This window comes from Heterodontus francisci, chromosome 2 (genome assembly GCF_036365525.1).
Source record: "Heterodontus francisci isolate sHetFra1 chromosome 2, sHetFra1.hap1, whole genome shotgun sequence".
Classification (NCBI taxonomy): Eukaryota; Metazoa; Chordata; class Chondrichthyes; order Heterodontiformes; family Heterodontidae; genus Heterodontus; species Heterodontus francisci.
The window spans coordinates 152,761,061-152,776,250 of NC_090372.1; the positions used below are offsets into that span (position 1 = coordinate 152,761,061).

General features: G+C 45.0%; 1 protein-coding gene across 1 annotated transcript in view; it reads right to left on the minus strand.

The window, feature by feature from the left end:
* The window catches only part of LOC137347569 (tomoregulin-1-like), a 319,329-nt gene that overhangs the window by 185,659 nt on the left and 118,480 nt on the right, over nt 1-15,190 (minus strand). The gene's annotated exons all lie outside the window — the stretch shown is intronic.

The window sequence follows — 15,190 nt, forward strand, 5'->3', positions numbered from 1 at the left end:
AGTGTGGAGTAGGCTGGTAGGTCTCTGATGCCCACCTGCTCCATACTTCCAGAAACTTCGGCCTTGCTCCACCCTTGATGGGAGGGTGATCCCCAGGTGCTGGAAAAGAAATACAGACCTGATGCAGCAGCGGGTATAAAACCTACTGTTGCTTAAATGGGCAATGGCAGTGTTGGAGGAGCAAGTAATTTGGAAGTCAGTGATGTCAGCCAGAACCAAGAGAACTACATCAACCTTCGGGACTCTAACCTGCATGTACTCCTAATAGAGATATAGAGCGTGAGGGATGAGCTTTTTGGGGTCAGACAGGAGACCCACTCTGCCAGAGTCAGCACTAGATGGCACTGGTAGGTCAAAGCATGGTGATCTTTCCATATTTTGCTCAGTGTTTGGCAGGCCAGTTACGAACATATGAATTAGGAGCAGAAGTAGGCCATTCGGCCCCTCAAGCCTACTCTGCCATTCAATAAGTTCATGGCTGATCTGTTTGTGTCTCGAATTCCACATTCCCATCTTCCCCCGATAACCTTTGATTCCCTTCCCTAACAAGAATATATTTACCTGCGCCTTAAAAATATTCCATGATCCCGCCTTCACCACCTTCTGAGGCAGAGAGTTCCAAAGTCGCAAAACCCTCTGAGAAAAAATTTGTCCTCATCTCTGTCCTAATTTGAAAACAGTGCCCCTTAGTTCTGGACTTACCTACAAGAGGAAACATCCTTTCCACATCCACCCTGTCAAGATCCCTCAGGATCTTATAAATTTCAGTTAAGTCTCCCCTCACTCTTCTAAACTCTAGTGAAACCAAGCCCAGTCTGTCCAACCTTTCCTCAGAAGACAACCAGCTAATTCCAGGTATCAATCTAGTAAACCTCCTCTGAACCATCTCCAACGCATTCACATTCTTCCTTAAATAAGGAGACCAAAACTGCACACAGTATTCGAGATGTGGTCTCACCAATTCCCTGTATAACTGAAGCATAACATCCTTACTTTTATTTTCAATTCCTCTCATAATAAAGGATAGCATTCCATTAGCCTTCTTTAATACTTCCTGAACCTGCATACTAACTTTTTGTGACATGCACTAGAGCACCTAGATCCCTCTGCACCTCGGAATTCTGCAGTAGTTCTCCATTTAAGTAATACTCTGCTTTTTTATTCTTCCTGCCAAAGTGAACAACTTCACATTTTCCCACATTATACTCCATCTGCCAGGTTTTTGTCCACTCACTCAGCCTATCTATATGTCTACAACCTCCTTATGTCCTCTTCACAACATACTTTCCTATCTATCTTTGTGTCATCTGCAAATTTAGCTACCATGCCATTGTTTCCCTCATCCAAGTCATTGATATAAATTGTGAAAATTTGAGGCTCCAGCACGGACCCCTGCGCAACTCCACTTATCACATCCTGCCAATCAGAAAACAACCAGTTTATGCATACTTTCTGTTTTCTGCCAGCCAGCCAATCTTCCATCCATGCTAATATGTTATCCCTTACACCACAAGCTCCCACTTTGCGCAATAACCTTTTATGTGGCACTTGTCAAATGCCTTCTGGAAATCCAAGTACAGTACGTCAACAGGCTCCCCTTTATCCACAGTGCATGTTACTCCTTCAAAGAACTCCAATAAATAGGTTAAACATAATTTCCCTTTCACAAAACCATGCTGACTATTCCCGATTATCTTGAGTTTTTCTAAGTGCCCAGCTATAGCCTCCTTAATGATCGATTCTAACACCTTCCCCATGACAGATGTCAAGCTAACTGGCCTATAGTTACCTGTTTTCTGCCTCCCTCCCTTCTTGAATAGAGGGGTTATATTTGCTACTTTCCAGTCTGATGGAACCTTTCCAGAATCTAGCGAATTTTGAAAAATTAACACCAACACATCTACTACCTCATTAGCCACCTCTTTTAAGACCCTAGGATGAAGCCATCAGGACCCGGGGACTTGCCAGCCCGCAGCTCCATCAGTTTGCTTAGTACTGCTTTCCTGGTGATTGTAATTTCACCAAGTTCCTCTCTTCCTTCTACCTCCTGATTTACAGCTATTACTAGAATTTTTTTGTATCCTCTATAGCATAGACAGAAGCAAAAAATGTGTTCATTTCATCTGCCATTTCCTTATTATCTACTATTAACTCCCCATTCTCACTCTCTAGAGGACCAACACTCACTTTACTTACTCTTTTCCTTTTTAAATACCTGTAGAAACTCTTGCTATCCATTTTTACATTTCTCGCTAGCTTCAGCTCATACTCGAACTTCTTTCTCCTGATTAACCTTTTAGTCATTCTCCGCCATTCTTTATATTCTGACCAATCATCTGACCTGCCACTCATCTTTGTGCAATTATATGCTTTGGTAGAATGCACTACCTATCTTTTTATTGATTTTGCCTTTAAACCTTATAACATCTTCATTCCTTTATCCTAATTGTCACTTGTGTAAAAACCTGAATATTAATGTTTATAAATATCATTTGGTACAAATCATTTTATTTTATGTTTCTTCAGCTAGTTTAGATTATCAACTCAAGGCATGGGTATAATAAATTTCAATATGATATATAAAACATTCATCTGGAAGGCTGTGTAATATACCAAAGCATTCTTCTTCTTCTTCTTTGGCCTCCTTGTCTCGGGAGACAATGGGTAAGCGCCTGGAGGTGGTCAGTGGTTTGTGGAGCAGTGCCTGGAGTGGCTATAAAGGCCAATACTAGAGTGACAGACTCTTCCACAGGTGCTGCAGAAAAAATTGTTTGTCAGGGCTGATACACAGTTGGCTCTCCCCTTGCGCTTCTGTCTTTTTTCCTGCCAACTGCTAAGTCTCTTCGACTCGCCACATTTTAGCCCCGCCTTTATGGCTGCCCGCCAGCTCTGGCGATCACTGGCAACTGACTCCCACGACTTTTGATCAATGTCACAGGACTTCATGTCGCGTTTGCAGACGTCTTTAAAGCGGAGACATGGACGGCCGATGGGTCTGATACCAGTGGCGAGCTCGCTGTACAATGTGTCTTTGGGGATCCTGCCATCTTCCACGCGGCTCACATGGCCAAGCCATCTCAAGCGCCGCTGACTCAGTAGTGTGTATTAGTTGGGGATGTTGGCCGCCTCGAGGACTTCTATGTTGCAGATGCGGTCCTGCCACCTGATGCCAAGGATTCTCCGGAGGCAGCGAAGATGGAATGAATTGAGACGTCGCTCTTGGCTGACATACGTTGTCCAGGCCTCGCTGCCGTAGAGCAAGGTACTGAGGACACAGGCTTGATACACTCGGACTTTTGTGTTCCGTGTCAGTGCGCCATTTTCCCACACTCTCTTGGCCAGTCTGGGCATAGTAGTGAAAGCCTTTCCCATGCGCTTGTTGATTTCTGCATCGAGAGACAGGTTACTGGTGATAGTTGAGCCGAGGTAGGTGAACTCTTGAACCACTTCCAGAGCGTGGTCGCCGATATTGATGGATGGAGCATTTCTGACGTCCTGCCCCATGATGTTCATTTTCTTGAGGCTATGGCCTCAAAGCATTAGGGACATTAGAATAACAACTGAAGCAAAAAGCTCCTAAAGTTCCAGTTCCAGAATTTGCTTACTCTATTATTCTCATCCTCTCCAATTTAAGCTTCCACCCATTTTAAATCCTGTCCTACTTCATTTTCTGAACCATAATTTTGCCACTGACTGTTTTCTCGGTTTGGTTTTCATTCCTCTGAGAATGATTAATGGTACATTGCCAGGAGACAAAGCACAAGGCTTTGAGCAGCAGTTTTTAATTTAATACGGAAAACTAAACCTCAATGGATGAAACAGAATGACAAAATTCAAAAGTAATTGCATACTGTAATCACAAAATGGAGGTGAATGTCATTCCTTATTCGGCACATTGGTGCTTGTGCAATGTCTCATGCTTTTCAACATGTCAGGATCTGTAAAGTGCTATTTAGTGTGTGTTATGAACATATTTCCTTGCGGTTTTCTACACGAAAACCACTATATAACTACAGGTTGTTCTTGTGTTTTAACATGCTAGACTTTTGTTGGGGTTCTGGGCACAAGCTGCCAACCCCCAATGTTATAGTTAGCATTTTAGGAAAAATATTTTGGCAGTTATATATTAGTAGACTTTAATATACATAAGTTACCATTTTCAGAATCTTGCTGCAACACAAAATCCAGGAAGATTTGTACTTTTACTATTTGCTACTCGAATGCCTTTGAGAAGGGTATTTCAGAGCTCTGGTACACCTCTGCGAGTATGTAGAGGCACATTAGGATCCATAGGTTTTCAGGATGAAAAATAAAACAAGAACACAGTGATATGAAAACACTTAGTAGTCCCACCTCACCCATTCACTTGTCAATAACCATTTTCATTATGTTATACGTAAATCCTTGCACATGAATACATCACTGTTCTGAACACATGTAGATGTGAAATGTTGCCACTAATTAAACATTATGCTCTCTGTTTCTATTATATAAACACCAAGATTATTAGCATCTACTTGCATTGATGCTTGTGTTAAAATGCAAAGCACCATGGGGAAGGTAGAGCAGACATCATTGCAGCAAGAACAAATCAGAAATCCCTGTGAAGAGCTCAAGGAAAGAAAATGTTGAACATTTGCTGCCATTCTTCATGTGCTGTTGGCAGTCCTCCTTCAAAGGGCCAGATGCAATGTTTCCTCTTTATCCTACTCTCAAATGTCAGACTTGGTTCAGCAGTACTGCTTTCATTTCTGCAATAGTAAATTATGGGTTCAAGTCCCACTCTAGGACTTCAGTACATAATATAAACTGAAACTTCTGTGCTGTACAGAGAGAGAGTTGCATGGACAGAGGTGCTGTCTTTCAAATTAGACGTTTAGTTAAGAGAAGGGAGTATGCCTGGTGTCCTACACAACACATTTCTCAATAAAACCTGCTAAAATGGAATATTCGGTCATTTGTATCATTGCTGTTTGTGGGATTTTGCTTTACACAAATTGGCTGCAGTGCCTCTCTAAATTACAACAGTGACTACAATTCAAAAATATCTCATTGGTTGTGAAGCACTTTGAGATATCCTGAGCTCATGAGGTGCTATATAAATGCAAGTATGGGCATAATGGGCAAAATTCATGGGGTCCCCAGGGAAATTCCATCAACATGCCCTCTTGAATAAGGCCCATGGTAATCCCATCAGGAAAATGGCAACACAGGAGAAAAGGGACAGAGTCCTAACAAAACCATCCCATTCTCTGGCCCCAGTCGAGAGATCTTCCAGGATTATGTTTGTCTCGAATTTTGGATCCACTGAATCAAACAAATGATACAAAAAGAATAAGAAAGCAACGTGGCTGGTTGAGCCTGTGCAGCAGCTTATCTACTCAGATCACATTTCCCTGCCTTTTTCTTACGTTAATCTTTCTTTTTAAATATTTATTCAATTCTTTTTTAAATGTTAGTCTGTGCCTCAATGGCAAATTGTGGTAAAACATTTCATCGAAAAAAAATCTTCTAATTTGCCCCTTTGTTCTGTAAGTAATAATCCTGAGTCTGTGTTATCAACTCACCAATCAACAGAAAATCTTTCGCTATTTAACCTCTTGAAAACTTCTATAATTTTTAAACTCCCGTCGGATCTTTCTTTGATCTTCTCAAGACTATTGAAAAAGCCCAATTTTTTTAACCTTTTTCCATAACAATAATCTCCCATTCCAGGTATAATTTTAGCAATTCTTAGAACCATAGAAAAATTACAGCACAGAAGGAGGCCACACAGCCCATCGTGTCCATGCCGGCCGAGAAGAAAAAAAAATAGAAACTAGCCGTCCAATCTAATCCCGCCTTGCAGCACCTGGTCCATAGCCTTGCAGCTTGCAGCACTTCAGGTGCATGTCCAGGTACCTTTTAAATGAGTTGAGGGTTTCTGCCTCCACCACCGTTCCTGGCAGTGAATTCCAGATACTCACAACCCTCTGGGTGAAAACGTTTTTCCTCATGTCCCCTCTAATCCTTCTACCAATCACCTTAAATCCCCTGTTAAATGACCTCTCCGCTAGGGGAAACAAGTCCTTCCTCTCTACTTTATCTAGGCCCCTCATAATTTTGTACACCTCAATTAAGTCACCCCTCAGTCTCCTCTGTTCTAGGGAAAACAACCCTAGCTGATCAAATCTTTTTTCATAGCTGCAACTTTTGAACCCTGGCAACATTCTTGCAAATCTGTATCCTTCTGATAGGAAGATTATTAAAGCTATTACAGTGTGCCCGGAACTGCACATGCTACTCCAACTGTGGCCTAATCAATCTCTTGTAAAAATTCAATAGTACTTCCTTACTTTTAAATTCAGTGTACCGATGTAGAAAGTCCAAACTCCATTTGCCTTATTATGTCTTTTCTATCAGTACTTCCTGCTTTAAATATCTACATATCTGCACAGTCAAATTTCTAACCAATGGCTTGGTTGATCAGCACCCTGCTCTTGTCATGGGACTCATTGATCTACAGCTCAATCCTGCTGCACAATTAGTGCCATTGTTAGAATGCAGAGTCCACTGTAGCAAAAATGAATCAAAATGGGCAGAGTGCCAGTGAGCTACTTATCCGTTTCTGATGGTTTCAGGTTGATAGTTAAGTTCAACAAAACAGGCTGAATAGAACTCTTTGAAAAGGGTCTCTTTCCATATAGGACTGAAAGGTAGGAGACTCACAGAAAATGGCCCAGGTTGATTTAATACACAACTAAAATAACAAAAGTGAAGAAATAGGTATTAAGATTGATTTTATTCCTTGTTGTGCATGGGAAAGATTCACTGGTTAGGGACAGTGAACATCAAATGGGAGCGAGACCTGATGAATCATTTTTTGAAAAGTAACATAGAACATAGGAACAGCACTGTGGGTGTGCTATCACAACCTTTTCTTTATTCAATCATGGGATGTGGGCGTCACTGACTAGGCCAACATTTATTGTCCATCCCTAATTGCCCTTGAGAAGGTGGTGGTGAGCTGCCTTCTTGAACCACTGCAGTGCATTTGGGGTAGGTATACCCACAGTGCTGTTAGGAAGGGAGTTCCAGGATTTTGACCAGGCGACAGTGAAGGAACGGTGATATAGTTCCAAGTCAAGATGGTGTGCGACTTGGAGGGGAACTTGCAGGTGGTGGTGTTCCCATGCATTTGCTGCCCTTGTCCTTCTAGGTGGTAGAGGTCGCAGGTTTGGAAGGTGCCGTCGAAGGAGCCTTGGTGAGTTGCTGCAGTGCATCTTGTAGATGGTACACACTGTTGCCACTGTTCGTCAGTGGTGGAGGGAGTGAATGTTGAAGGTGGTGGATGGGGTGCCAATCAAGCAGGCTGCTTTGTCCTGGATGGTGTTGAGCTTCTTGAGTGTTGTTGGAGGTGCACCTATCCAGGCAAGTGGAGAGTATTCCATCACACTCCTGACCTGTGCCTTGTAGATGGTGGACAGGCTTTGGGGAGTCAGGAGGTGAGTTATTCGCTGCAGGATTCCTAGCCTCTGACCTGCTCTTGTAGCCACGGTATTTATATGGCTACTCCAGTTCAGTTTCTGGTCAATGGTAACCCCAGGATGTTGATAGTGGGGGATTCAGCGATGGCAATGCCATTGAATGTCAAGGGGAGATGGCTAGATTCTCTCTTGTTGGAGATGGTCATTGCCTGGCACTTGTGTGGCGCGAATGTTGCTTGCCATTTATCAGCCCAAGACTGGATGTTGTTCAGGTCTTGCTGCATTTCGACACAGACTGTTTCAGTATCTGAGGAGTCGCGAATGGTGCTGAACATTGTGCAATCATCAGCGAACATTCCCACTTCTGACCTTACGATTGAAGGAAGCTTATTGAAGCAGCTGAAGATGGTTGGGCCTAGGACACTACCCTGAGAAACTCCTGCAGTGATGTCCTGGAGCTGAGATGATTGACCTCCAACAACCACAACCATCTTCCTTTACGCTAGGTACGACTCCTACCAGTGGAGAGTTTTCCCCCTGATCCCCATTGACCCCAGTTTTGCTAGGGCTCCTCAACGCCATACACGGTCAAATGCTGCCTTGAGGTCAAGGGCAGTTACTCTCACCTCACCTCTTCAGTTCAGCTGTTTTGTCCATGTTTGAACCAAGGCTGTAATGAGGTCAGGAGCTGAGTAGCCCTGGCAGAACACAAACTCAGCATCAGCGAGCAGGTTATTGCTAAGCAAGTGCTGCTTGATAGAAGAGATGATGATACGAGAGTAGACTGTTGGGGCGGTAATTGGCCAGGTTGGACCTCCTGCTTTTTGCGTACAGGACATACCTGGGCAATTTTCCACATTGCCAGGTAGATGCCTGTGTTGTAGGTGTATTGGAACAGCTTGGCTAGGGGCGGGGCAAGTTCTGGAGCACAGGTCTTCAGTACTATTGCTGGAATGTTGTCAGGACCGAGGTGGGAGGAGTGCACTGTTAATTCAGTCCCACTTCTCCACAGTTCACAAGATATTCTTTAAATTTTTCCTACTTGCTGAAACAGTCAGATACACTATTTTCCCCATAATAGAACACACTAACCAGGTTTCCTAACTGAACAACATAATTAGCAGTTTATTATAAAACAAGTTTTAACTAGTAAACAATATCACAGAGACATTTTTTAAAAATCCAACATTAAATTTTAAAAATTCCTCTTTTTTACCTTGACCAATTTTTAAAGTCCCTTTTTACATTAGTCCCTTCACACTCACACACATATACATATATATATATATATATATATATATATATATATACACCTGTTAACTGAAAAGGTTAAAAAAATAATAATTTTTCGAGCTTTATTACAAACAAAAAGAGCACACTCGGACAGATCACTTGCCACCCCTGAAAAATAGCAGATGTTGTGTGCATTCAGATAAAGAGCCATTAATTCTGTCTTTTTACAGTTTTCCCCCACTGTGACCATATTTGCTGGTGCACTGTTATGTTTATACACTCTGTCTCTTCCTGTCACATTCTGGTTATCATTACCCATATCACTACCCTGCACTATTGCCTTGCCCTTTTTTGTTAACTTTCTAAATTTCCCCTCACCTGAGCCCTCCCCCACACTATTCAGTTTAAAACCCTCTCTAAAGTCCTCGTTACACAATTCACCAGGTCACTGGAATAAGCGAGGTTCAGATGAAGGCCATCCCAATGGTACAGCTTCCTTTTTCCCCAGTACTGGTGACAGTGCCCCATGAATTGAAACCCACTTCTCCCACACCAATTGTTGAGCCACACATCCAACTCTCTGATCTTATTTACCCTATGTCAATTTGCTTGTGGCTCAGGTAGTAATCCAGAGATTATCATTGTGGTTCTGCTTTTTAATTTAGCCCCTAGCTGTTCATACTCCCTTAGCAGAATCTGGTTCTTAGTCCCACCTAGGTCACTGGTGCCCACATGGACCACGACAACTGGATCCTTCCCCTCCAAGTTCCTCTCCAGCCACAAGGAGTTGGCTTTAACCCTGGCACCAGCAGGCAACACAGCCTTCGGGACTCATACTCTGGGCTACAAAGAACAATATCTACCCCCTGACAATACTTTCCCTTACTACTACTACATTCCTTTTTTCTCCCTCCACTTGAATGGCCCCCTGTACCACAGTGCTGTGGTCAGTTTGCTCATCCTCCCTGCAGTCTTGCTCTCGTTCACACAAGCTGCAAGAATCTCATACCCGTTGGACAAATGCAAGGGCTGAAGCTCCTCCATTACTACCTTCTGGGACCCCATAACTGTCTCACTCATAGCCACACCCTCCTGTCCTTGAGAATGGACCAAACCTGAAGTACGTAGCCAGAGGATGTGGCTGCCTCATGGAAGAAAGTGGCCAGGTAACTTTCCCCCTCCCTGATGCATCGCAGTGTCCGAAGCTTGGATTCCTGCTAATCAATTCTGAGATGAAGTTCTTTGAGCTGCGGCCACTTGCTGCAGATGTGGTTGCCATGGGTCCCACTGGTGTCCACCAGCTCCCACACGCTACAGCTGCTGCACATTACTTGCCCTGCCATCTCTATTGTGTTTTTTTTTGCTTATTAGGTTTCAAGTTTAGAAATAACATTGATAATTTGTAGCTACATTAAGTGGTTTAACTAATTAAGCTACAAATTTGATACAAGACTTATATCTCCCCAGTACCAGTTTAAACCACTGCCCCAATTTAGAAAGGGGAAAAAAAAAACCTTAAAACTCACCAATCAATCACCTACTTAATGCGTCTGAGCTTCAGCTCTCAGGTCTCACTGTCTCTAGCTCCCTCTCTGATAACTCCTTGTTCTGTAAAATACCAGAACTCTGTCTCACAGCACTCAAGTCAAGCAGAACTTTGTGTGTTGGGAAGACCTCCTGTATTTATACTAGCTGGAATTCCAGAGAACTGAGTCAGGCCCTGCTGACTATGAAACCAGTTCTAACTAGCTACCTATTTAACTAACTGTGCAGCTGACAGTAGCAGGCAGCTTGTTTACCACTAAGACTGAAAGAAACTACAATTTAATGTTAAAGTTAAATTAAATGCAAAATGCCAACTTGACTAGACTTTAGAAAGAGATCGACCCTTGAAATTCCCACACTTAGCAAATTTGTACAGCACTCACTCAGGCAGAACTTTGTGCTACTTAGAGTAAATATAAATGGCAATCAATGTCTTAGGGCAGCTGCAATTACAATTACAAGCGTGTTTATTACTTGTCACTGAAGAAATTAAGTATTTCAAGCAAATAAGATGCAACTTTTAAAAGGGAGGGATTTACGGGAGGGATATACTTGCATTGGAATCAGTTCAGAGAAGGTTCACTAGGCTGATCCCTTGGATGAAGGTGTTGCCTTATGGGGAAAGGTTGAGCAGATTGGACCTATACTCAATGGAGTTTAGAAGAATGAGAGGTGATCTTGTTGAAACACATGAGAATCTGAGGGGGCTTGACAGGGTAGATGCTAAGAGGATGTTTCCTCTCATGGGGGAATCTAGAACGAGGGGGCACAGTTTCAGAATAAGGGATCTCTCGTTTAAAATGGAAATGAGGAGGAATATCTTCTCTCAGAGGGTCGTTAATCATTGGTACCTTTAACCCAGACAGCAGTGGAAGCTGGGTCATTGAATATATTCAAGGCTGAGCTAGACAGAGTTTTGATCTACAAGGGAGTCAAGGATTATGAGGGGCAGGCAGGAAAGTGTAGTTGAGGGTGTGATCAGATCAGCTACGATCTTATTGAATGGCGAAACAGGCTCGAGGGGCCGAATGGCCTACCCCTGCACCTATTTTTTATGTTCTTATATTTAAAACATTTTCATTTTCTTCAGAGGACTTTCTGGACTATGCCTGACAGTTATTTATGTGAATTTTTTTTTTGTTCAAGATTTGTTGCAGAAGATTTTTTGAGGTAAGGGACTCAAAATTCATCTGTTCCAGTTTGGGGTGCAGGGGTCATGATTCATGATCTGCCCCCGCCCATTGAGGCAGGCAGCACGCAAACGTTGTGCTGCTTCCTCATTTGCATGATTGTAGTGTTCAGCCAAGTATGACCCACGCTGCTGGCTGAATGCCAAGCCGGGGGCCTAGCACTGTGTGTGGCTAGCACATATTGTAGCTAGCCTCCAGCTCTTAAAGGCAGCCTGCCCGTTTAAAAGGGGTGCTGCGCTCATTACAAGAAAGCTGCTGCTGAATGCCTGAAGTGGAATTGGCTGCAAGTGGAAGCAAAATAATGGAGCACCAGAGAAAAGAGAGGGCACCCAAGTTCACAGGTGTGGCACTGAAGGCCTTAAAGATGGAGGTCAACAGGAGGATAGAGGCCATGTTTCTACAGGGGCCAAGAGGCCCTCAAGATGAACTTCCAGAGTCTGGCCACAAGCACATGGCAGCAGTGCCTCAAGAGATTAAATGACCTTATGCGGGTGGTCAAGGTCAGTGAATGTATCTACAAAGGTATCCAAAGGACATCTCCGGCCCATCACACCACCAACCTCTCACACCACTCAATGCACCACAATCCCATCACTCACCTATCAGCAGTCCTTAGCATTCAGGACTCAGGCCCAACAGTCAGATGCTCCACCTCACCATCACACACCTTCCAATGATACCAGCCTCACACTTATCTCTCACACCGTCCACATACTTCCAGCCATTCAGCTATGGCAGGAACATCAACCAAAATAACAGTATAATCACTGACATTCTTGCCTCTCTCTTGCAGGAAAAGTTGCGGCATAAGCAAAGGGAGCAGAGCAGAAGTGGCGGGGAATGGGGCATGCCTGTGTCACCTACGCCCTATGGGAGATGCTGCTCCGTATGGAGCCGGCTGCGACAAAATCCGTTGTATCCAGTGTCATCAAGAACAGAGATGATGATGGTATGTTCCTGCCTTATGCCCCTTCTCAAACCCTACCTCACCCTCATCCTGCTTTCTGATGTAAAGGCTGGGATTTTATCAAGTCATTGACAATGGGCTGGGAGGCTGGCAAAATGGCACAAGAAGGCATTGGGGGTTGTTCCTGGTGTTTTCCCACATCCAAGCCATTTTGTTACGGACGGGAAAGGTGGCTGATTGGCCACCCGCCGGGAGCCAAAATTGAGCTACTTAAGTGACCAATTAAGGCCCACTTCCCGCCTCTGCTGTCATATTGCCTGCATTGAGGGTGCCTACCATTGCGTGAGCAGCCCACGGAGTGGTCCCCCGGTGGCAATGGCCGATCCATGGCAACTGCACTGCCTGCCCTCAGCAATCCCCTACCCCCACCACCACCACTAATTGCAAGCCCAAACCCCACTTACTCCTCTTCGAGGGTGCCTTGGCCATTGAGGATCCTCGGGCGGCACAGTGGCGCAGTGGTTAGCACCACAGCCTCACAGCTCCAGTGACCCGGGTTCAATTCTGGGTACTGCCTGTGTGGAGTTTGCAAGTTCTCCCTGTGTCTGCGTGGGTTTCCTCCGGGTGCTCCGGTTTCCTCCCACATGCCAAAGACTTGCAGGTTTATAGGTAAATTGGCCATTAGCAATTGCCCCTAGTGTAGGTAGGTGGTAGGGAAATATAGGGACAGGTGGGGATGTGGTAGGAATATGGGATTAGTGTAGCATTAGTATAAATGGGTGGTTGATGGTCGGCACAGACTCGGTGGGCCGAAGGGCCTGTTTCAGTGCTGTATCACTAAACTAAAACTCTCCCTGGAGCTGCAGCCACCAACTAGCAGTGGTGCTGCTGAGCTGTTGGCCCTCTGATTGCGCCCGCAGTTCTTGGGGTGTGGGCTGCTATCCTTAATTGGGATGCCAGCCGCCAACTAATTGGCCACCACTGGCAATATGCCACCTTCAGCCCCGGTGGTGGGACTCAGCAGTCGTTGTAAAATTCTGGCTGAAGTGCAAGTTGCTGATGATGTGATTATGAAACTTTTTCTGTCCATGCACACCCCCCCTCCCCCACCGCCCCACCCTACCCCTTCCCTCAGCCCAACCCTTCCAATCTGATTTTCTGCTTTCAGTCACCCAAGAACTGCAAGCTGGCCAGCAACAGTAGCCTCAGCAGGAAGGGCGAGAGCAACACCACGCTAGAGATGAAGAAGCAATGTCACCTGATCTGACACATGCAGTCACCAGCTCAGATACTGGCACTGCACAAACTTTAGCAGGTTGTGCAGAGTCAGAATCTGATGTGGCAAGTCACCAGGCATGAGTGAACTACAACCAAGCCTGGGATTAAAGGATAACTTGTGTGCTAGCTGCCTGTAAAGTGGGTTCACACACATTCTACTCCAGAGGACTTAGAGGAGGACTTTGATGGGACGGTGTACAGGAGAATGTTGATGAACATGCAGACTAAGATATCTGGTGAATTGACTGGCCTGCCAGAGAGCCTCTTGTCACCGTCAAGGAGCATGGAGGAGTCCAACATGGCACAGGGCATCACGCTGAGCTTGCAGCCCATCCCTTGCAACGTGGAAGTGGTGACTAACTCCATGACAGCACTTGTGGACTCAGCTGTGTTGCAGCATCTGGTAGCTGTCATCTCAGCTTCCACTACTGCACAGGGGGAAGCCATGCAATGTTACAGTGTTGCAATAGAAGCTCAGACAGAGGTAATGAGATCTATGCTTGCTGCAGGCTCTCACAGAAGTCCAGCAATCTGTCCTAAAGCAGATAACTAGGCACCATCCCAGGCAAGTGACAGTGGCACCATGGAGCACAAACTGCTGTCTTCTCCCAGTATTCGTGCTGTCACCACTGAGACTCGGCCAGTGCCCTTGCTGGTGCGTCTCATTCAGCTAGTCCAGACTGCTGCTGCCCATGCTGCGTTGGTGCAGTCTGAAGTCAGGCCCTCAAGGCCCAGAGCTGTTTGAGGACATCCTAAGAGGCCATCTGCAGTCTCCACCAGTGAAAGTCAGTAGCCTTACACCAGGCATGCTGCAGCCACTGGGGTAGCACTGCGTAGGAGCACTAGGCCAGACAAAGGCACCTACAAGACAGTCACCAAAGGAATGCACAAGGGTGAATATTTCATTTTTTTTAAAATTGAGTATATTGTTGGATAAAGATGTATTTGAAAGGTTTTTGTTGGTGTCTTTTATGCCAGGAAGTTGGCCAAAGGACACATGATGGGGTATCCAATATGGGTGGGAAGGTGGGGAATAATAGAACTATGGTGCTGAAGGGAAGTGAAGTCTGAATAGGCACTTCCAGGCAGTCCACCTGTAGCAAAGGGATCCTGGATTCCTCCTTCCTGCCTGCTCCTCTTCCTCCTCCCATGGTAGCAGGCAAATGCCTAGTGACAGTGGCTGCACCCTCATGATCGCGATGTTGTGGAGGACACAGCAGACCACCCTGTCTCCGAGCAGCCAGCCTCTGGTTCTTTCTGGTGGCCTGAAGATGGTGAGAACAGTATACTGCCTCAGGACGAAGGCGTTGTCACACCTGCCAGGATAGGGGGCATTTACTGACATAATGGTTTGTGCATGGTTGCACACCAACTGCACATTAATGGAGTGGTAGCCCTTGCAGTTTCCGTACCTCTCCCCGTTGACATGAGTGGCCCACAGAGCTATGTATATGTAGTCAATGGCTCCCTGCACGACTGGGAATCCTGCTATCTTGGCAAATCCATGAGCCTGCTCATCCTGTTTCTCTCTGTTTAAAGAGAAAAAGATGAAATAGCCTTTCCTCGCATGT